Source organism: Lepidochelys kempii, chromosome 8 (assembly GCF_965140285.1).
Source record: "Lepidochelys kempii isolate rLepKem1 chromosome 8, rLepKem1.hap1, whole genome shotgun sequence".
Classification (NCBI taxonomy): domain Eukaryota; kingdom Metazoa; phylum Chordata; order Testudines; family Cheloniidae; genus Lepidochelys; species Lepidochelys kempii.
This window is the reverse complement of record NC_136387.1, coordinates 36926524-36948205: the sequence shown is the minus strand read 5'-3', so window position 1 is coordinate 36948205 and position 21682 is coordinate 36926524.

Genomic DNA, 21682 nt, shown 5'->3' with positions numbered 1-21682 from the left:
AAGCCAGAGACTTGCCAGGATGGAGAGCTGTCAGCATGGCTGAACCCCTCCTTGCTGTTTGCTAGTGAATGCTGATGCAAACCCCTGAGCAGCATTACAACATGCTACAGCAGTTACCAAAGCTCAGGTGGCGATGCCAAGCACGTGAGCAGGGCTGCACACAGTAAACACCAGGAGGCAGGCATGCACTAGATCCTGCCAGTGCAACTTGGGGCATGTTGGCCTCTGCTATTATGACAAAGCAGGAGAATGGCTTTCAGGGCATTGTGAAATAGCGATGGGTCCCTACACCTGGCATGCACATCGGTGCTGATACTCCATAGATCTGTGCCTAGCATTGTGAACTCCTGCCTGGAAGACTGCTCCTACCCAACTGCCATTCTGCCAAGCCCTGGCACAAATTAAGCACTGTCCACATTCCACGGTGGGTTAGAGGCACAATTGAATGGGAGGCTGGTACAAGCCAGGACTCAGTCTGGGCATCTGGCCCAGTTACCCAAAGAGCTCAGGAATCTGTGATCTAGCAGCCTTGTCCGTCTCGGAGAGAGGGACCCCAAGGCTGAGATCAGAAACAGGCTTCTCCATGCTCACATCTAATTTAATCTTCAAAACACTTGTGAAACTAGTGAGCTGAGTTCCTACCTCCACCCTGATCCCTTTGCCTGTCTGCTGCAGCGCTTTCCACCCCACCGCCCTTCAGCTGGGTTGGGGGGTCAGATTGTAAGCTCGTCAGGGCAAGGACTGTTCTGACTGCTGTGTTTGCAAGGTGCCTAGATCTGGGAGTTGCTACAGTGAAGCTAATAATAGTGATACTTAGAGTTCAGGTGAACTGGAGAACAGTGAACAGCTGGCAGAGACAGATCCTGGCCCCTGGGCTGGCTGCTTGGTGCCACTCTGGAGACAGCTGTAAGGGTTCCTCTGGTCTGGGAAGCTCCGTGGGTGGCACAGGGCTGCTGTACTGGATCCTGTACTACGTCCCTCATGGATCACAGCATGTCTGCAGGGGCATGTCTACGGGGAAGAAGTCAGGGCCCAGTGCTCTAGCAATTCCTGGCTGCTGGAATGGCCCTTAGCAGCCCTGAGCACTTGGTGCAAAGTTGAACAACCCCGAGGCTGCTCTGTGTTTATGCCTGGAGCTGGGCAGAGAGCCCCAGCCTTGTAAAACAGCACCAAGTGCTGCTCGGGCCCACCCCAGGAGCTGGGCTATGAGATGGGATGTGCAGAGCTTACTCAGAGTGGCTTTCAGAGGGGATGGGGTGCTGGGAGAATTTCGCAATAGAAACAATGACATCAACCAGCTTTGGGCGGCAACATGCCAGGGGCCAGTGCAACCTCTGTATTAATGTTACACCACAGGGCTGAGCTTCTGGGTATGTTTACACTACGGAATAAGGTCGAATTTATAGAAGTCGGTTTTTTAGAAATCGGTTTTATATATTCGAGTGTGTGTGTCCCCACAGAAAATGCTCTAAGTGCAGTAAGTGCATTAACTCGGTGGAGTGCTTCCACAGTACCGAGGCTAGAGTCGACTTCTGGAGCATTGCACTGTGGATAGCTGTCCCACAGTTCCCGCAGTCTCCGCTGCCCATTGGAATTCTGGGTTGAGATCCTAATGCCTGATGGGGCTAAAACATTGTCGCGGGTGGTTCTGGGTACATATCGTCAGGCCCCCGTTCCTTCCCTCCCTCCGTGAAAGCAAGGGCAGACAATCGTTTCGCGCCTTTTTTCCTGAGTTACCTGTGCAGACGCCATACCACGGCAAGCATGGAGCCCGCTAAGGTAACCGTCACCGTATGTCTCCTGGGTGCTGGCAGACACGGTACGGCATTGCTACACAGTAGCAGCAACCCATTGCCTTGTGGGAGCAGACGGTGCAATACGACTGGTAGCCGTCATCGTCATGTCCGAGGTGCTCCTGGCCACGTCGGCTGGGAGCGCCTGGGCAGATATGGGCGCAGGGACTAAATTTGGAGTGACTTGACCAGGTCATTCTCTTTAGTCCTGCAGTCAGTCCTATTGAACAGTTTTATGGTGAGCAGGCAGGCGATACGGATTGCTAGCAGTCGTACTGTACCATCTTCTGCCGGGCAGGCAAGAGATGAGGATGGCTAGCAGTCGTACTGTACCATCTTCTGCTGAGCAGCCATGAGATGTGGATGGCATGCAGTCCTTCTGCACCGTCTGCTGCCAGCCAAAGATGTAAAAGATAGATGGAGTGGATCAAAACAAGAAATAGACCAGTTTCTATTGGTCTATTGTTTTGTACTCATTTGCCTCCTCCCCCATCTAGGGGACTCATTCCTCTAGGTCACACTGCAGTCACTCACAGGGAAGGTGCAGCAAGGTAAATCTAGCCATATATCAATCAGAGGCCAGACTAACCTCCTTGTTCCAATAAGAACAATAACTTAGGTGCACCATTTCTTATTGGAACCCTCCGTGAAGTCCTGCCTGAAATACTCCTTGATGTAAAGCCACCCCCTTTGTTGATTTTAGCTCCCTGAAGCCAACCCTGTAAGCCATGTCGTCAGTCGCCCCTCCCTCCGTCAGAGCAACGGCAGACAATCGTTCCGCGCCTTTTTTCTGTGCGGACGCCATACCAAGGCAAGCATGGAGGCCGCTCAGCTCACTTTGGCAATTAGGAGCACATTAAACACCATACGCATTATCCAGCAGTATGCGCAGCACCAGAACCTGGCAACGCGATACCGGGTGAGGAGGCGACGTCAGCATGGTCACGTGAGTGATCAGGACATGGACACAGATTTCTCTGAAAGCATGGGCCCTGCCAATGCATGCATCATGGTGTTAATGGGGCAGGTTCATGCTGTGGAACGCCGATTCTGGGCTCGGGAAACAAGCACAGACTGGTGGGACCGCATAATGTTGCAGGTCTGGGACGATTCCCAGTGGCTGCGAAACTTTCGCATGCGTAAGGGCACTTTCATGGAACTTTGTGACTTGCTTTCCCCTGCCCTGAGACGCATGAATACCAACATGAGAGCAGCCCTCACAGTTGAGAAGCGAGTGGCGATAGCCCTGTGGAAGCTTGCAACGCCAGACAGCTACCGGCCAGTTGGGAATCAATTTGGAGTGGGCAAATCTACTGTGGGGGCTGCTGTGATGCAAGTAGCCCAAGCAATCAAAGATCTGCTGATATCAAGGGTAGTGACCCTGGGAAATGTGCAGGTCATAGTGGATGGCTTTGCTGCAATGGGATTCCCTAACTGTGGTGGGGCCATAGACGGAACCCATATCCCTATCTTGGCACCGGAGCACCAAGCCACCGAGTACATAAACCGCAAGGGGTACTTTTCGATAGTGCTGCAAGCTCTGGTGGATCACAAGGGACGTTTCACCAACATCAACGTGGGAGGGCCAGGAAAGGTACATGACGCTCGCATCTTCAGGAACTCTGGTCTGTTTCAAAAGCTGCAGGAAGGGACTTTATTCCCAGACCAGAAAATAACTGTTGGGGATGTTGAAATGCCTATATGTATCCTTGGGGACCCAGCCTACCCCTTAATGCCATGGCTCATGAAGCCGTACACAGGCAGCCTGGACAGTAGTCAGGAGCTGTTCAACTACAGGCTGAGCAAGTGCAGAACGGTGGTAGAATGTGCATTTGGACGTTTAAAGGCGCGCTGGCGCAGTTTACTGACTTGCTTAGACCTCAGCGAAATCAATATTCCCACTGTTATTACTGCTTGCTGTGTGCTCCACAATATCTGTGAGAGTAAGGGGGAGACGTTTATGGTGGGGTGGGAGATTGAGGCAAATCTCCTGGCTGCTGGTTACACACAGCCAGACACCAGGGCGGTTAGAAGAGCACAGGAGGGCGCGGTACGCATCAGAGAAGCTTTGAAAACCAGTTTCATGACTGGCCAGGCTACGGTGTGAAAGTTCTGTTTGTTTCTCCTTGATGAAACCCCCCGCCCCTTGGTTCACTCTACTTCCCTGTAAGCTAACCACCCTCTCCTCCTCCCTTCGATCATTGCTTGCGGAGGCAATAAAGTCATTGTTGCTTCACATTCATGCATTCTTTATTCATTCATCACACAAATAGGGGGATGACTACCAAGGTAGCCCAGGAGGGGTGGTGGAGGAGGGAAGGAAAATGCCACACAGCACTTTAAGCACAGCACTTTAAAAGTTTACAACTTTAAAATTTATTGAATGACAGCCTTCTTTTTTTTGGGCAATCCTCTGTGGCGGAGTGGCTGGTTGGCCGGTGGCCCCCCCCACCGTGTTCTTGGGCGTCTGGGTGTGGAGGCTATGGAACTTGGGGAGGAGGGCGGTTGGTTACAGAGGGGCTGCAGTGGCAGTCTGTGCTCCAGCTGCCTTTGCTGCAGCTCAGCCATACACTGGAGCATACTGGTTTGGTCCTCCAGCAGCCTCAGCATTGAATTCTGCCTCCTCTCATCACGCTGCCGCCACATTTGAGCTTTAGCTTTGTCTTCAGCCCGCCACTTACTCTCTTCAGCCCGCCACTTACTCTCTTCAGCTCGCCACTTACTCTCTTCAGCCCGCCACCTCTCCTCCCTGTCATTTTGTGCTTTCCTGCACTCTGACATTATTTGCCTCCATGCATTCGTCTGTGCTCTGTCAGTGTGGGAGGACAGCATGAGCTCGGAGAACATTTAATCTCGAGTGCGTTTTTTTTTCTTTCTAAGCTTCACTAGCCTCTGGGAAGGCGAAGATCCTGTGATCATTGAAACACATGCAGCTGGTGGAGAAAAAAAAAGGGACAGCGGTATTTAAAAAGACACATTTTATAAAACAGTGGCTACACTCTTTCAGGGTAAACCTTGCTGTTAACATTACATACATAGCACATGTGCTTTCATTACAAGGTCGCATTTTGCCTCCCCCCACTGCGTGGCTACCCCCTCAACCCTCCCCCCTCCCCGTGGCTAACAGCGGGGAACATTTCTGTTTAGCCACAGGCAAACAGCCCAGCAGGAATGGGCTCCTCTGAGTGTCCCCTGAAGAAAAGCACTCTATTTCAACCAGGTGACCATGAATTATATCTCACTCTCCTGAGGATAACACAGAGAGATAAAGAACGGATGTTGTTTGAACACCAGCAAACATACACTGCAATGCTTTGTTGTACAATGATTCCCAAGTACGTGTTACTGGCCTGGAGTGGTAAAGTGTCCTACCATGAAGGACACAATAAGGCTGCCCTCCCCAGAAACCTTTTGCAAAGGCTTTGGGAGTACATCCAGGAGAGCCGCGAATGCCAGGGCAAAGTAATCCTTTCACATGCTTGCTTTTAAACCATGTATAGTATTTTAAAAGGTACACTCACCGGAGGTCCCTTCTCCACCTGCCGGGTCCAGGAAGCAGCCTTGGGTGGGTTCAGGGGGTACTGGCTCCAGGTCCAGGGTGAGAAACAGTTCCTGGCTGTCGGGAAAACCGGTTTCTCTGCTTCCTTGCTGTGAGCTATCTACAACCTCATCATCATCATCATCTTCTTCGTCCCCAAAACCTGCTTCCGTGTTGCCTCCATCTCCATTGAAGGAGTCAAACAACACGGCTGGGGTAGTGGTGGCTGAACCCCCTAAAATGGCATGCAGCTCATCATAGAAGCGGCATGTTTGGGGCTCTGACCCGGAGCAGCCGTTCGCCTCTCTGGTTTTCTGGTAGGCTTGCCTCAGCTCCTTAAGTTTCACGCGGCACTGCTTCAGGTTCCTGTTATGGCCTCTGTCCTTCATACCCTGGGAGATTTTGACAAAGGTTTTGGCGTTTCAAAAACTGGAACGGAGTTCTGATAGCACGGATTCCTCTCCCCAAACAGCGATCAGATCCTGTACCTCCCGTTTGGTCCATGCTGGAGCTCTTTTGCGATTCTGGGACTCCATCATGGTCACCTCTGCTGATGAGCTCTGCATGGTCACCTGCAGCTTGCCACGCTAGCCAAACAGGAAATGAGATTCAAAAGTTCGCGGTTCTTTTCCTGTCTACCTGGCCAGTGCATCTGAGTTGAGAGTGCTGCCCAGAGCGGTCACAATGGAGCACTCTGGGATAGCTCCCGGAGGCCAATACCATCAAATTGTGTCCACAGTACCCCAAATTCAAGCCGGCAAGGCCGATTTAAGCGCTAATCCACTTGTCAGGGGTGGAGTAAGGAAATCGATTTTAAGAGCCCTTTAAGTCGAAATAAAGAGCTTCATCGTGTGGACGGGTGCAGGTTTACATCGATTTAACGCTGCTAAATTCGACCTAAAGTCCTAGTGTAGACCTTAGACATGTAGCATGCCACATAAGCCTGGCTTTACCTCTGGGATGTTCAGCAATGAAGGGATCTGGGAAGATAACTGGCAGTGTAGGTGCCTATGTGTACATGGACCCCCCCTTCTCAGCCCCACCACATTTGTGCCCCCACATGTGGTCAATACGCCTGCAAACAGGCCCAGAAACTCACTATGCAACGAGGCACCAAAGGTTTGATAGAGCTAAACACTTTGGGCAAGATGTAGGCTAACGTCAGGCAAAGACATACAGCACCTCTGTAAAGTCTGCTGAGTGCTCACTGCTCCCAAGCTGGCAATGGGAGATGCAAAGTGCTCAGCATCTCTGAGATCCAGACCCCATATTTCAGTCCCTCCATGGCGATTTAGGTGGTCAACTTTAAGCCCCCACTAAGGAAAAGCTGGGCCAAGACCTTTAGGATCCCTACTGGCAAACGTACAAGGATCATGGCGGGATACTGCACAGATCAGTGACCCCTGGCTTAATGCAAGGCATGTACAAATTGCATATGTGCTCCCAGCATGGTGAGGGAATGATCCTTGCACTTTGTCCTGGGGGAGTAAGTTACATTTCCCCCAGTCCTGGTCACTGAGAAGCAGGTAAACGCTTGCTTTGGGCTCCCTGTTGCAGCAAGACTCCTGCCAGCTCGAGAGCTTTAGTCATCACCAACTCATTGTCCCCGCTCTTTTGGTTGTGTGTAAACACTGGGTAGCTGCCATATCCTTGTTTGTGGAAACAAGCCTGAGAGACGTGGCTGCTCCCCTCTCGGTCTGTGGCCCATGAGGCTGAAATCCCCAAGGGGAGCTGGCGAAATGAGGCAGCTTCTTCTCCCAGGAAACATGCCCCCTTAAGTGTGTTTTGAGCTAACATCTATTTGATCAATTCCAGAGGGCAACCCTTTCCCACCTCTCCCTGCCAACGCCCCATCTTCCTCATTCTCACCCTTCACAGCCACCAATCGGCGATCCCTTCCCCACTGGCCTGGAACACTGTGGTAAATCCACAGAGCCTGTATCTAGATGCCCATATTACAACCACCACCATCACAACTGGCACCAACTGGCCTCCTTGTTGAGCTGAGATGCCAGAGCCTGAGCGGGTCACAGACAATGAAACACCTTCTCATGTCTAATGTTGGTCCAGACAGATCAGGGAGCAGCTCTACGGCCAGGGCCATGTGGAGGAAGCTGCAGCTGTCACTGCCAATGTTGGCCCAGCCCTGTCCGTTCTTCAGGGCTGTTGATCCAAGACACCGCAGCAGCACTAAACTCACATGAATATCTGCACAGAGACCCCAGAGCTTAGGTATGGGTCAGGTCTGTCCCATGGCTATGGGCTGTCCATGAGAAATGCAGAACACCAGGCATCTTACTGGGCCTATGACCTCCAGCTAGCGAGATCACTCTCTCCTGGCTCTCAGGATTGCCCTGCCTGTGCTCTTTGATGTCCTGGAGTCATAGGCCAGAAGGGACCACCAGGCTTTCCTTGTAAAACCTCATTTCTCCCCCGACAGAGGGAAACTGGTTGAGTGAGAAAGGGAAAGAGAGAGAGGAGATGGGGAAAGTACTCAGGGCTTTCTCTGCCTGCTGGGTCCCACCACCCTGGCAGTCCCTGGCAGCTGGAGCTCCACTTGACCGAGTTATCAGCCAGGCTGGAGGCACCCTGCCAAGCTGCATCATAATTCACCATCTTGCCAGTGGCTCTCCCGTGGCAGGAATGCAAAGAGCTGCAGGCTCCCCCACCGGCCGGGCTCCTGGGTGAGGGAAAGCAGCAGCCCACACAGTTGTACTGGCTGGAGCTGGCATGAATGTTACACGCAGGCTCATGTGTCCCCCTTCAGGGGGATGTGGAGAGGCCCTGGAGAGCAGCAGGGTGTTGAGTAGGGTTACCATATTTGAACATTCAGAAAAGAGGACACTCCACGAGGAGGGGGGAGGATTTGCTCATGCCCCCCACCCCCGGCCCCACCCCAACTCCACCCCTTCCCTGCCCCCATTCCAACCCCTTCCCCAAAGTCCCCGCCCCAACTCTGCCCCATCCCTGTCCCATTAGACCCCTTCCCCAAATCCCCGGCCCAGCCCCGCCTCCTCCCCTGAGTGCGATGCGTTTCCCCCTCCTCCCCTCTCCCTCCCAGCCATGCGAAACAGCTGTTTTGCGGCACAAGCAGTGGGAGCTAGGGGGGGAAAGTGGGCACTCTCTCGAGTGATCAACATTCACTTTCTTTCTTGAATGATCAACTCTTCTTTGGGGAAAAATAATAATGGCAAAATCCCGGACGTTTTTAGATATTTAGAAATTCCTCCCAGGCGGCAATTTAAGAACCAAAAAGCCGGACATGTCTGGGAAAATACAGACGTATGGTAACCCTAGACTGTTGAGGAACAGTCACTAGCATGGTAGCTGTGCACAGCACAACGCTGGTGCTCAGGAGATGAGGCCAGCTTTGGAGGAGATGGCCGTGTTGTTACAACACACTCACTCACTCAGACATAAAAAGCTTCCCTGGGCATTTTGTTACAGTTTTCTCCAAGATAACAAGCCACCTCTTTGTATACAGTGCAAATACTGCAACACACCCCCAACACATGAGTAAACACAGGCTGTTTGTACTGTAACCAGCCGGCCTAGATGGGCAGGGTGCAGCCAACGTCCTGGAAGATCATGTGGGGTGTCATGTTTCATTTGGGGAACAAGGGGTGGGGGTATAGGATACTGTAACTCCAGATTTCAGAGTAACAGCCGTGTTAGTCTGTATTCGCAAAAAGAAAAGGAGGACTTGTGGCACCTTAGAGACTAACCAATTTATTAGAGCATAAGCTTTCGTGAGCTACAGCTCACTTCTTCAGATGCATATCGTGGAAACTGCAGCAGGCTTTGGCTATGGGCTGTCCATGAGAAATGCAGAACACCAGGCATCTTACTGGGCCTATGACCTCCAGCTAGCGAGATCACTCTCTCCTGGCTCTCAGGATTGCCCTGCCTGTGCTCTTTGATGTCCTGGAGTCATAGGCCAGAAGGGACCACCAGGCTTTCCTTGTAAAACCTCATTTCTCCCCCGACAGAGGGAAACTGGTTGAGTGAGAAAGGGAAAGAGAGAGAGGAGATGGGGAAAGTACTCAGGGCTTTCTCTGCCTGCTGGGTCCCACCACCCTGGCAGTCCCTGGCAGCTGGAGCTCCACTTGACCGAGTTATCAGCCAGGCTGGAGGCACCCTGCCAGTTTCCACGATATGCATCTGAAGAAGTGAGCTGTAGCTCACGAAAGCTTATGCTCTAATAAATTGGTTAGTCTCTAAGGTGCCACAAGTCCTCCTTTTCTTTTTGTAACTCCAGAGCAGCAGAATTGCTATACCAGCACCTCTTGGCAAAGCCCAAAACTTTGCTTGAAAGAAATCTGGGGGACATGACAGCTGTCACTCAGCTGGAAATAAGCGGGGAGATGAGGCCAGGGCTGTGCAAGCACCTGTCCCAGTGTAAAGCACTTGTTCCCTGGTTCTACCACAGTGGGAAGGGACTAGAGCAAATTTTTTGATCCTCACAATGAGCTGTTCATTCAGTACAATGGCGAGAGATCCCAGGTTAAGGATCAGCACTTTGCTCAGCAGCTGGGCAGCTGCAAACTAATCATAGAATCATAGAATATCAGGGTTGGAAGGGACCCCAGAAGGTCATCTAGTCCAACCCCCTGCTCAAAGCGGGACCGATCCCCAAGTGAATCATCCCAGCCAGGGCTTTGTCAAGCCTGACCTTAAAAACCTCTAAGGAAGGAGATTCTACCACCTCCCTAGGTAACGCATTCCAGTGTTTCACCACCCTCTTAGTGAACAAGTTTTTCCTAATATCCAATCTAAACCTCCCCCACTGCAACTTGAGACCATTACTCCTCGTTCTGTCATCTGCTACCATTGAGAACAGTCTAGAGCCATCCTCTTTGGAACCCCCTTTCAGGTAGTTGAAAGCAGCTATCAAATCCCCCCTCATTCTTCTCTTCTGCAGGCTAAACAATCCCAGCTCCCTCAGCCTCTCCTCATAACTCATGTGTTCCAGTCCCCTAATCATTTTTGTTGCCCTTCGCTGGACTCTCTCCAATTTATCCACATCCTTCTTGAAGTGTGGGGCCCAAAACTGGACACAGTACTCCAGATGAGGCCTCACCAACGTCGAATAGAGGGGAACGATCACGTCCCTCGATCTGCTCGCTATGCCCCTACTTATACATCCCAAAATGCCATTGGCCTTCTTGGCAACAAGGGCACACCGCTGACTCATATCCAGCTTCTCGTCCACTGTCACCCCTAGGTCCTTTTCCGCAGAACTGCTGCCTAGCCATTCGGTCCCTAGTCTGTAGCTGTGCATTGGGTTCTTCCGTCCTAAGTGCAGGACCCTGCACTTATCCTTATTGAACCTCATCAGATTTCTTTTGGCCCAATCCTCCAATTTGTCTAGGTCCTTCTGTATCCTATCCCTCCCCTCCAGCGTATCTACCACTCCAAATCAAAAGCAATCAATCAAAAGCAAGTTCCCAGTGGAAGTCTCACTAGAGCGACTTCCCATCTCACCCACCCATGCACCTCCCAGGCCAGGCAGGCTTGCTGCGTAAATTCAACCTGTTCTTCTAGTTTTTGGCCAACGAAGGGCATGTCTGCCCTGGAACTGTATCTATATAGGTCAGTAGTCTAGACAAGGGTGAACATGGTAAATGGAATTTAACCACTTCTCCCTAGGAGACTATGAAGCTTACCCACTTTGTACCACTGCACCTGTACACAGGCGTAGTGTCCAGGTTGGGCTGACATGCTGCACTAGCTCTGAGTGAGCAAGCATGCTAAAAAGAGTGTAGCCATGCCCGCAAAAGCAGCAGGAGGTGCTAGTCACCCACGTACGTCTACACTGCAATGTAAGCCCAGGCTCAGCCCCCTTCTATCTACGCTCAAGTCACTCAGGCTCCGACCTAGGGGCCTAGGACCCTGCAGGGAAGGAGGCTTTGAACTCAAGTCAAGTTGGGCCCCAGGGCTCAAGCCCTATTGCTTTACAGCGTAGACGCAGCCTCCCATGTCCACCAAAAGCATCCCACGCTCCCATGGGTCGGCTTCCTTTGTCCTCTCTGTCGCCAGAGGCACCAATCAACTCCAGGGAAACAGATGCAATCCCTCTTGTTAAAAGAAAAGAAGTACTTGTGGCACCTTAGAGACTAACCAATTTATTTGAGCATAAGCTTTCGTGAGCTACAGCTCACTTCATCGGATGCATACTGTGGAAACTGCAGAAGACAAGTACTCCTTTTCTTTTTGCGAATACAGACTAACACGGCTGTTACTCTGAAACCCCTCTTGTTGTAGCTCGACTGGTCAGCACTTAACCCTTCCATTGGTTTCTGACCTCTGAGCTGTGAACATGCCTCCAAGAACCTTCTGTGCTCGCCGTGAAGACCAAGCAGAAGCCCTTTGCAGAGGGCCCGGCTTTGTGGTCACGGGAGCACAGAGAGATTTTGTTAGATCTCTGGTGCGAGACCAGCAGCACAATGGACTTTAGTAAGAGCACTAGGAATGACCATGCATATCAGCAAATAGCGGAGAAGCTGGCAGTGCTGGAAATTTACTGGACCGGGTGACCAGTGCAGGGAGCGGATTAAGAGCAAATATTGGCAAACCACGGACCAGAACCGCACCTCGAGTAACTCACTAACATCATCGCAGAAAACAGGGTGCTTGGCACTGTGTCCAGCCTGGAGCCAGTGGTGGTGCATGATGACCTGGCCAGCCCAGATGATGCCCTGATAGCCCCAGAATCCAGCATGAGACTGATGGGAGCTAGCAGCAGGTGCAGAGAGAGCTCAGCAAAGTGATTGTTCCTGAAACGGGTCCCAGAGGAGGCTTTGCCCAGCAGCACAATCTGGGGCCATACTCAGAGGAGCTGTTTAAGGGACACCCTCCCCCGCCAAGGAACAGCCAGCCAAGGAACCAGCTGCAGACACAGAAGCCTGGTAAGTTTCTGGCTCTATGTTTGTGTTTATTACTACAGGAATGGGAGGGATTTCCACTCTGGAAACCAATGCAAAAGTTGCAAGCCCCAGGTAGCAGCATGTATCTGCTACTGGCAGATTGTGCGCCAGTGTCTTGGTGTCCTTCCCCCCTCACCATGTGGAATTCAAAATGGCGACCAGGAAATGCAAACAGTAAAAAATGTCTTGAAATGACATATTTTACTGGAAAGGTGCAGATTTCTGCTACAGCCATTTCTGTTTCCTAAAAATAACCACCTTACATTGCCATGCCTGTCAGTATGCTGCTGGGTAACCACTCACTGGGGTGATAAGCCACCGGGAAACAAAGAACAGTGATGGAAATGTGCTCCATTTACAAATCTAGTCCATTTCAGTGACGTGTAGTCCACACAGTCCATGGGTTACAACACACAACTGACGTTTGAAATTGTGTCCAACCATGTGCCCGGCAGGGTGGGATAGGATGGCTGGGGAGTCCTGTGTGTTCACATGCAGCCATAACAGGGTAAGCCCTGTGGAAGTTACCACAGCAGCCTGATGATTCCCTTATGAATTCTGACCTGATCCCAGGTGCTGGTAGTTGCAAACTTCTCCTGTAACAGGAACTCTAGAGGGGCAGTCACATTTTGGGGAAGGGTGTATTTTCCAGGGCCAACTCAGTAGCTGACCAGCCCCTTCCACTCACAGATGTGCTGTTCAGTCACTATACGTTTGAATACTTCGGTTGCATACCCTATGGGTTTCCCACCTGCCTCTTGGAATAACATCTCACTTTGCCAATTGGGCACCACTAGAATTGTTATGTCCTCCAAAATGTTGAAGGCCTGAAATGACAGACAGTGGTTTTGTAGCACCGGTACTGATGGCACCCTCCCCGCAACCCCAAGTGGTTCTGCAATTTTAGGGGAAAAATAAAGAGCAGCTTTGATTTTTGTAACGTATCATTGTCTCTGTGCTTCTTTCGCTGCAATTAACCTGGCTGTGTCCAGGGAGCTTCTGTGCTCTGAGCATCCCTCTCACAAGATACTGATGTTCAGTTTGGAAAAGTATCATTTTGTGCCCTTGAAATTCCACATGGATTTTTTCTATGCTCCTGCACTGAGCTATTGGAGACAATAACCCTCTGTGTCTTGTCCTGTTCCAGGCCCCTCAGCCTCGACAGGCTGCTACATCTCCACAGCTCGCCCACATGGCAGCAGAAGCCTGGCCCTATGGACCTTCAGGGACCATTCCAAGAGGAAATGTTTCCATGATGAACTTATGGTTGAAGTTCTGGACAGGCCAACAAGCAGGTCCAGTGCCAAAGACAGAGGGACTTACAGCTAGAGGAATGGCATGCCGAGAGTCAGAGGCTGGGGTCGGAGCCAGGACTGGTCACTAGTGATTGGAGGTGAGGCATAAGGGCAGGAACTGGAGGAGAGGCAAGGATGAACCATGGAGCAGGCGCATAGGCAGGAGCCAGGAGTGGACCAGGAACCGGGTTGGGTGCAGGAGGTGGGCACAAGCAGGATCCAATACAGCCACAACTGGCAATCACCTTATTGCTCAAACAACGTCGGCCTCCTTCTGGCTTAAATAGCGTAGTTGGTCCAATAGGTGGAACTGGGTGATCCTCCAATCAGGGCTCCTGTGGGCAGGGCCTTGGCTGAGGCTATAGTCCTCCTAGCTTCTCAACCTACACAGTTTCAGCAGACATTGGATGGAGGCCAGGATGTGGCAGTTGTCTGGGGCCTCCCAGGCCAGGATACAAGACCTGGGACATCCCAGATAAGAGGAAAGACTCAGGCTGGCTGCATAGCTTGGGGATATGTGGGAGCAGGTGTTTGTTTCACAGTTCTTGGAACAGGAGCAGTCGCTGAGGGAGGAAAACAGAGCTGTTTGCGTGGCTGCTGTCAGAACTGGCCATGAGAGTACCAGCTCCTCCTGCACCGGCACCATGGTTGCAGTACCTCTGAGCTGCCATCTGGCAATAGCGTGGACACCTCTGTGGCTGGGCAGGGCAACTGTGGCCCATGCAGTCCTCCCTATTGACCCCTCCCCTGGCACCAAGGGTGCTGCAAACGTGGATGGAAGGGAAAGGAGAACAGGGGGCCAGGCAGATGGTCTTGCTGCTTGCACGTGTTCATGTACTTCTTTCATTTTTTTTTTTTTTTTGAGTTTCTGTTGTTCCGGCTGGTTTGCAGTGGTAATGACGGCCAGCTGGTGGACAGTGATTTAATGGTGTACTTTTCTAATACATGTTTATAAATAAAACTTTTTATTGTGTCAGGAAAGTTTATTGCTGTCCCTGCATGACATCACATACTGTGTATTTCAAATAAGAAAGGTGACAGGGACAACTGGGAATTAGTATGCAAACACGATTCCTTGGTTCGGTCATCTATAGCAATCACTTCCATCACTGCCTTGCATCAATCCATGCTGTGAATCAACCGCCCCTGTGCCCCACTTGATAATCAGTCAGGTCATTCATAGTACATTGCATGGCAATCCCCAAGCCCTGAACACCCCCCCAAGCAATCAGCCCCCCCACCCACACAAGCACATCCATAAAGGTACTATTCTCCCTCTTCCATTGGGCCAGGCAAGTCCATAGTGTGGGAGCACAGAGCATTCCTGACTTCTGTTCCCCGGGTCCAGCTGTGGTTGGGGCATTTTCTGGCTGAGTGTTCTGATTCAGTTGCCCCTCGCTGTCATAGGCCCATTCAGGGGCAAATGGTTCAGCCCTGGCTTCACAAAGATTGTGAAGAGCACAGCAAGCCACAGTGATGCGGACAGTATTGGGATGACACTGGCATCCAAATGGGTCTGTAAACATCGCCAACGGGATTTCAATCTGCCAAAAGTACATTCAGCGACCATTCTACACCTGCTGAGAGTTTAACTACACCGTCTTTTGCCAGGGCCTTTAAGATCAGGGTACAGTTTCACAAGCCAAGGTAAATGGGGGCATGCAGGGTCCCCAGAATTACAGTGGGAATAGTAACTCCATTTAGGACAATGTCATTTGGTGGGACTAGTGGTCCAACCTGCCCACGAATGTAGACTTCTGACCCGTGGAAAACCACGACAACATGAACTTTCACAGTGTAGCCCATGTTGACATTCATAAATCACCCTCTATGCTACATGTGGGCCTGCATAGCAATGGAGTAGTGTCTTTTGTGGTTTACGGACTCAAGCTCCTTGAGGAGGGCAAACTATGGACACAGGAGTCCCAGCAATAGACTCGGTGCAGTTTGGAATCCTCATTCTCTCAAAAAACAAATTGATAAATTAAACAATGAAACAGTAATAAGTCTCCAGGAGCAGATAGTATTCACTCACGAGTTCTGAAGGAACTCAGATACGAAATTGCAGAACAACTAACTGTGGTATGTAACCTGTCACTCAAATCAGCCTCTGTACCACATGACTGGAGGATAGCTAATGTGACACCAATTTTTTTAAAAAGGCTTCAGAGGCGATCCTGGCAATTACAGGCCAATAAACCTAACTTCAGTAACAGACAAATTGGTTGGAACATTAGTAAAGAACAGAATTATCAGACACATAGATGAACATGATTTGTAGGGAAAGAGTCAACACAGCTTTTATAAAAGGAAATCATGCCTCACCAAGCTATTAGAATTCTTTGAGGTGGTCAACAAACATGTGGACAAGGGAGATCCAGCTGATATAGTAGTGTACTTGGACTTTCACAAAGCCTCCAACAAGGTCCCTCACTACAGGCTCTTAAGCAAAGTAAGCTGTCATGGGATAAGAGGGAAGGTTCTCTCATGGATCAGTTACTGGTTAAAAGACAGGAAAAAAGGGTAGGAATAAATGGTCAGTTTTCACAATGGAGAGAGGTAAATAGTGGTGTCCACCAGTGATCTCTACTGGGATCAATGCTATTCAACACATTCATAAATATTCTGGGAAAAGGGGTAAACAGTGAGGTGGCAAAATTTTCAGATAATGCAAAATTACAGAGGATAGTTAGGTCCAAAGCAGACTATGAGGAGTTGCAAAGGGAATCTCACAAAACTGGGTGACTGAGCAACAAAATGGCAGATGAAATTCAGTGTTGATAAATGCAAATCAATGAACATTGGAAAACATAATTCTAAATATACATATAAAGCGATGGGATCTAAATTCATGGTTACCACTCAATAGAGAGATCTTGGAGTCACTGTGGATAGTTCTCTGAAAACATCTGCTCATTGTGCAGCAGCAGGCAAAAGACCTAACAATGTTAGGAACCATTAGTAAAGGGATAGAGAATAAGACAGAAAATATCATAATGTTACTATATAAATCCATAATACAAGTTAAACCTTGAATGCCGTATGAAGATCTTGTTGCCCCATCTCAAAAAAGATACATGAAAAATGGAAAAGATACAGAGATGGGCAACAAAAATGACTAAGGGTATGGAACAGCTTCCATACCAGGAGAGATTAAAAAGACGGGGACTTTTCAGCTTGGAAAAGAGACAACTAAAGGGGAATATGATAGAGGTCTATAAAATTAGGAATGGTGTAGAGAAAAAGAAGGATAACTGATACCAAGGGATGTTGTGAAGGCCAAATGTAAAGCTGGGTTTAAAAAAGGATTAGATAAGTTCATGGAGGATAAAGTCCATCAATGCTATTAGCCAAGATGGTCAGGGATGAAGCATCATGCTCTGGGTGTCCCTAAGCCTCTGGCTGCCAGATGCTGGGAATGGATGACAGGGGATGGATCACTGTCCTCTTCTGTTCATTCCCTCTAAAGCATCTGGCACTGGCCACTCTCTGAAGAGTGGATGCTGGGCTAGATGTACCATTGCTCTGACCCAGTATGGCCATTCTTATGTGAAGCCAGCAATTCCTTCAGGAATACGTTTGATGCCCACCACCTTGGGGTAAACCACACCCTGAGTGCCTGGAAGGAGACGGGAGGAGGGTTAGACTTGTACCTGAGTAAAAGCACTGTAGTGTAGACATATAAAGTGTGGATGCCAGAGCCCAAGTTAGAAAATGTTTAACCTGGGGTTGACAATCAGTGTAAGCCTTGGATTCTCTAACCCAGGGTGGGCTGATTCATATCCTAGTGCCCCTAGGCTTACACTGCAATGTAGATATACTCCCTCAGGGCAGTCCCGTCTGAGACACTAGGTATGACCTCAGCAGCTGACCCATCCTGCTGCTTGTGATGCTGCAGTGATGCACTTCTTGTAAAAATCAGAGCTAGCTGTTGTATGTCAGCCCAAGCTGGAATTTACCCATCGCCCCCCTCCCAGTGAAGACACATCCCTACTTGTAAATGACCCCTGGAGCAGGGCTTCCAGCCACTCCAATGAGGGAATGGTCCATAGTTAAGGCAATGATTATGTCATGGAGGTCACGGAAGTCACGGAATCCGTGACTTCCATTGACCTCCATGAGATTTTCTGCCCTGGGGCTGGAGCTCCCAGCCAGCCCCACCCCCGCAGTTCCCAGCCCTCTCCCTGGTGGGGGGACCCTGCAGCTGCCCAGCCATGGCAGGGGCCTGGTGGACCCTGCAGCTGTGGAGAGTCCCTGTTGCCTGCCGGCTGGGCAGCTGGAGGAGCACAAGGAGCGGGGGATTCTAAGCAGCTTCCCAGCTGCAGTGGGTGTGGGGGACCACCCTGCAACTGCCCAGCCGTGGCGGCCAGCTGGCAGATCTCACAGCTGCCCAGCCATGGCGGGTGGGGGGGACCCCCTTGCAGCTGCCCAGCTGGCAGGCAGTGAGGACTCCCCAGGAGACTCTGCAGCTGCCCAGCCCTGGCCAGTGGCTGGGGGACTCTGCAGCTCTCAGCTGCCCCAGAGGGGACCCCGTATCAGCCCAGCCCCACAGGCAGGGGGACCCCAGAGCTCCCATGCACCGCAGTGATGGGGGACATGAGAGCCCCAGCAGCAGTGAGTGCTGAACCTGCCTACCCCTTTAGTCAGGGACATTTTTAGTGAAAGTCAGGGACAGGTCAGAGGTTTCCGTGAATTTTTGTTTATTGCCCGTGACCTGTCATAGAATCATAGAATCTCAGGGCTGGAAGGGACCTCAGAAGATCATCTAGTCCAACCCCCTGCTCAAAGCAGGACCAATCCCCAGCTAAATCACCCCAGCCAGGGCTTTGTCAAGCCAGGCCTTAAAAACCTCTAAGGAAGGAGATTCCACCACCTCTCTAGGTAACTGTCCCTGACTTTTACTAAAAATACCTGTGACAAAAACTTAGCATTATCTATCGTCTAATCTCACTGTTAGGAAGATTTTCCTGTTATTCAGCCTATGCTTCCCTTTTCTTAATTTCATCGCATTGCTGCAAAGCCCCTCAGCTCTCTCATTACCACATAACTAGATCCCATTGCCTCTGTAACTACACCCCTGAGGCCACATCCAATCCCTGTCACTATCTCCCATTTTCCCCATTTCTTTGGCTCGTCCTTCGTCCTACGCTTTTTCTTATTTGTGTGACAGCAGCACGTAGAGATCATGGTTGAGATCAGGGCCCCATTGCGACAGGCACTGCACAAACCTGCAGTGAGAGACAGTCCCTGGCTTATGCTGAAAACAGTCAAAGTGGGAAGGGCAAAGGGCCAGTGACTAGCACAAGGCCACACAGCACGTCACAGGCAGAGCCAGGATTAGAAGCCTGGTTTCCTGAATCCCATGCCAGGGCCTGCTCAGCTAGACCATACTGCCTCCTCTCACACCTCTACCTAGAGCCCCTCTGTCTACCATGGGCAGTGCCTCTCCCTAGGGCAGTGGTTCTCAAACTTTTTTTACTGGTGACCCCTTTCACATAGCAAGCCTCTGAGTGTGAGCCCCCCCCCAATAAATTAAAAACACGTTTTTATATATTTAACTCCATTATAAATGCTGGAGGCAAAGCAGGGTTTGGAGCGGAGGCTGACAGCTCACGACCCCCCATATAATGGCCTTGTGACCCCTTAAGGGGTCCCAACCCCCAGTTTGAGAACCCCTGGGCTAGGGCCTGCACTCTGCCAGGAGCTGTCCTACCCCCACACTCATGGTTCTTTATTTCCATCTTCTCCTTTATTCTGATTTGTTATGAGTGTCATGGGAGCGCCTGTGAGCCCCAGGCATGGACCGGGGCTCTGTGTTGTTTTGGGGCTTGTCTCTTAAGTGCCACCAGTTTGTCTGTCCCTTTGTGGTGCTGCAATGCTCACAGCTGCTCTTGGTATCCCACCACTGGGCTCTCTGGTGCCCAGCCCTGCCCTGCTCCAGGACAGGGTGGTTCTGGCTCTGCAGTCCCAGGCCTCGCTGGTGCTTTGTGGCTTCCCCCAGCATATCACACTGCAGGTTTGTGTCCCAGCGGCGCTTACCTGTTGCTCCTAGTGCTGCTGTTACCGTGCCGCTTTGCTCGCTGGGCCTTTCCAGGGATGTGACTCGGCAGCTGGGTTAGACAAATGGCCCAAATGCGACCTCTCCTCCTTGGCTCCCAGCGCTGCAGAGATGGGAGACAGCGGTGGGGACAGCGCACATAAGAAAGGTGACACAGGTGATCTGAGGCTGGCACAAGCCACGAGACAGCAGGACTGGCAAGTGACAGGGCTGCGCTGGACTTTACTTGCCAGTGTCAGTGACAGAGAGCTGTGACAGGCAGATCGCTACAGCTGTAGCCAGACTGTAATTCTCCATCTTGCCACAGGAGAGAGCCTCTCCACAACACTGCACACAAAGGAACTCCTTTTATGCCTGTGTCCCAAAGGAACAGATGCTTTGCATTGCAATGGCTCAGGCCTTTTCAGTCTGAGGACTGCTCAGTAAGAGAGGGGACCTGTCATGGGCCATCTCCCCTCCTCCCTAACCGCACCCCACCCCAGCAGCCTCTGGCCTGCCCACGACCTCCCCTGGGTCCATCAGTAGGGTTGATCGATTATGGAATAGTGCTTTCTGGGAATAGTGCATTCTGATCCACACAGCCCCCTACACCCCAGGCTACTAGGAATTGGGGGGAATCTTCCTCTGGGTGTGCAGTACATTATGGAATTTGATCTCTGGCCTGGCTGTCACTTGGCAGTTCCTCATGTATCTGCTCCTCAGACTGGTTTGGGGAGATTTTACACTATAAACCCATCCAATCATGTTCACATATTGCTCTCCTGTTTTACACCTCATCCTTCTTTCCCTTCAATCAGCACATTCCCTGGACCTCCCTGTCCAGCTCCTCCTAGCGCTGCACCAGTAACAAACATCTGAAAGGGGGAGTTTGCATTTACTTTCTGCTGCCTCAACTATGGGGAAGTGGGCATCCAAATCTCCTTGATGTCTTTGCAAACCACAGTCATACTCCATGCTTGTGTTTGCTCTCTGATAAAATGGCTTTACTAAGGAGTGTGCTTCTAGTGGGCTATTGGCACTGCCCATGTATTGGTATGTGCTGTGAGTTGTGTGGAGTTTCTCAGTCAGTATTCATTCTTTCAGCCCTGCATAGGGTTGCATAAGAAAACTGAACGGAATTTCATTTTTAACGTGTAGGTGCATGCAGAATATGATGGGGGTGGGGCGGAGGGTTGAATGGGACAAATCTCTCCCTGAAGGAGCCCTACCTCATTCTAAATGACTTGTAAAAGTGTGTATGAGGATAAGTATAAATATTAAACAGCTGCTTTGTTCACTGTGCTCAGTCCACTCTGTGCACTGAATGAGGCAGGGGGCCTGTGTAGAAGTACTATGGCATCAGGGAATTAATGATGGTATTGTAACACATACACACAAGGAGGCAGAGATCAAGGGAGGCCAGCTGCCAGACTGGCTGGATCTTTAACTTGCTGTCTTTACAATTTACTTAAGTGCATGTGACAGCACATTGTGTATGCTCAGTTTCACAGGTTTCCTTGCAGGATCTGTTAGTTAGACAGTTTCCCCGGTTGTTTGTGTAGGGTCTTTCACAAAGTAACCTGAGGGAAACAGTTCAAAATACAGAAAAAACGCATGTGCAAAAGCACAGTAATTGTCATAGGGATTCAGGGAACCCATTTTTATCACTCTGAAACACCCGGTTAGCAGGTGTGGATCCAGTTCTGAGCCAGCCTCAGAAAGCCATCTGCAGCACATAACAGCTTTATTGAACCTGTTCTTTCCATATACATCTGTGTACAGAAATGGCTCTTTGATACAGCACTTCTGTAACAGATCCTGCTGGGAAAGGGTTAAGGGGAGACAGACGGAGGGGGAGTGGCTGTGAAGGAGAGGGTCTAGTGTTGGGGATGAGAAGTCCTGAGTCAGGAGGCTAGAGCTGGAGCAGCTATCATGGATTGTTAAGGTCTGTGCTAAGAAACCCAAAGCCCAGGAAGGGGGTGACTTTTGTACTGGGTGGAGTTTGCTTCAGAGCCAGCTGGGGAAGCACCTGCTCTGATGAGGCCTCAGGAGCTGGAGGGGGCTGATGGAGCCCATCTGCATGAGAGAGTCGT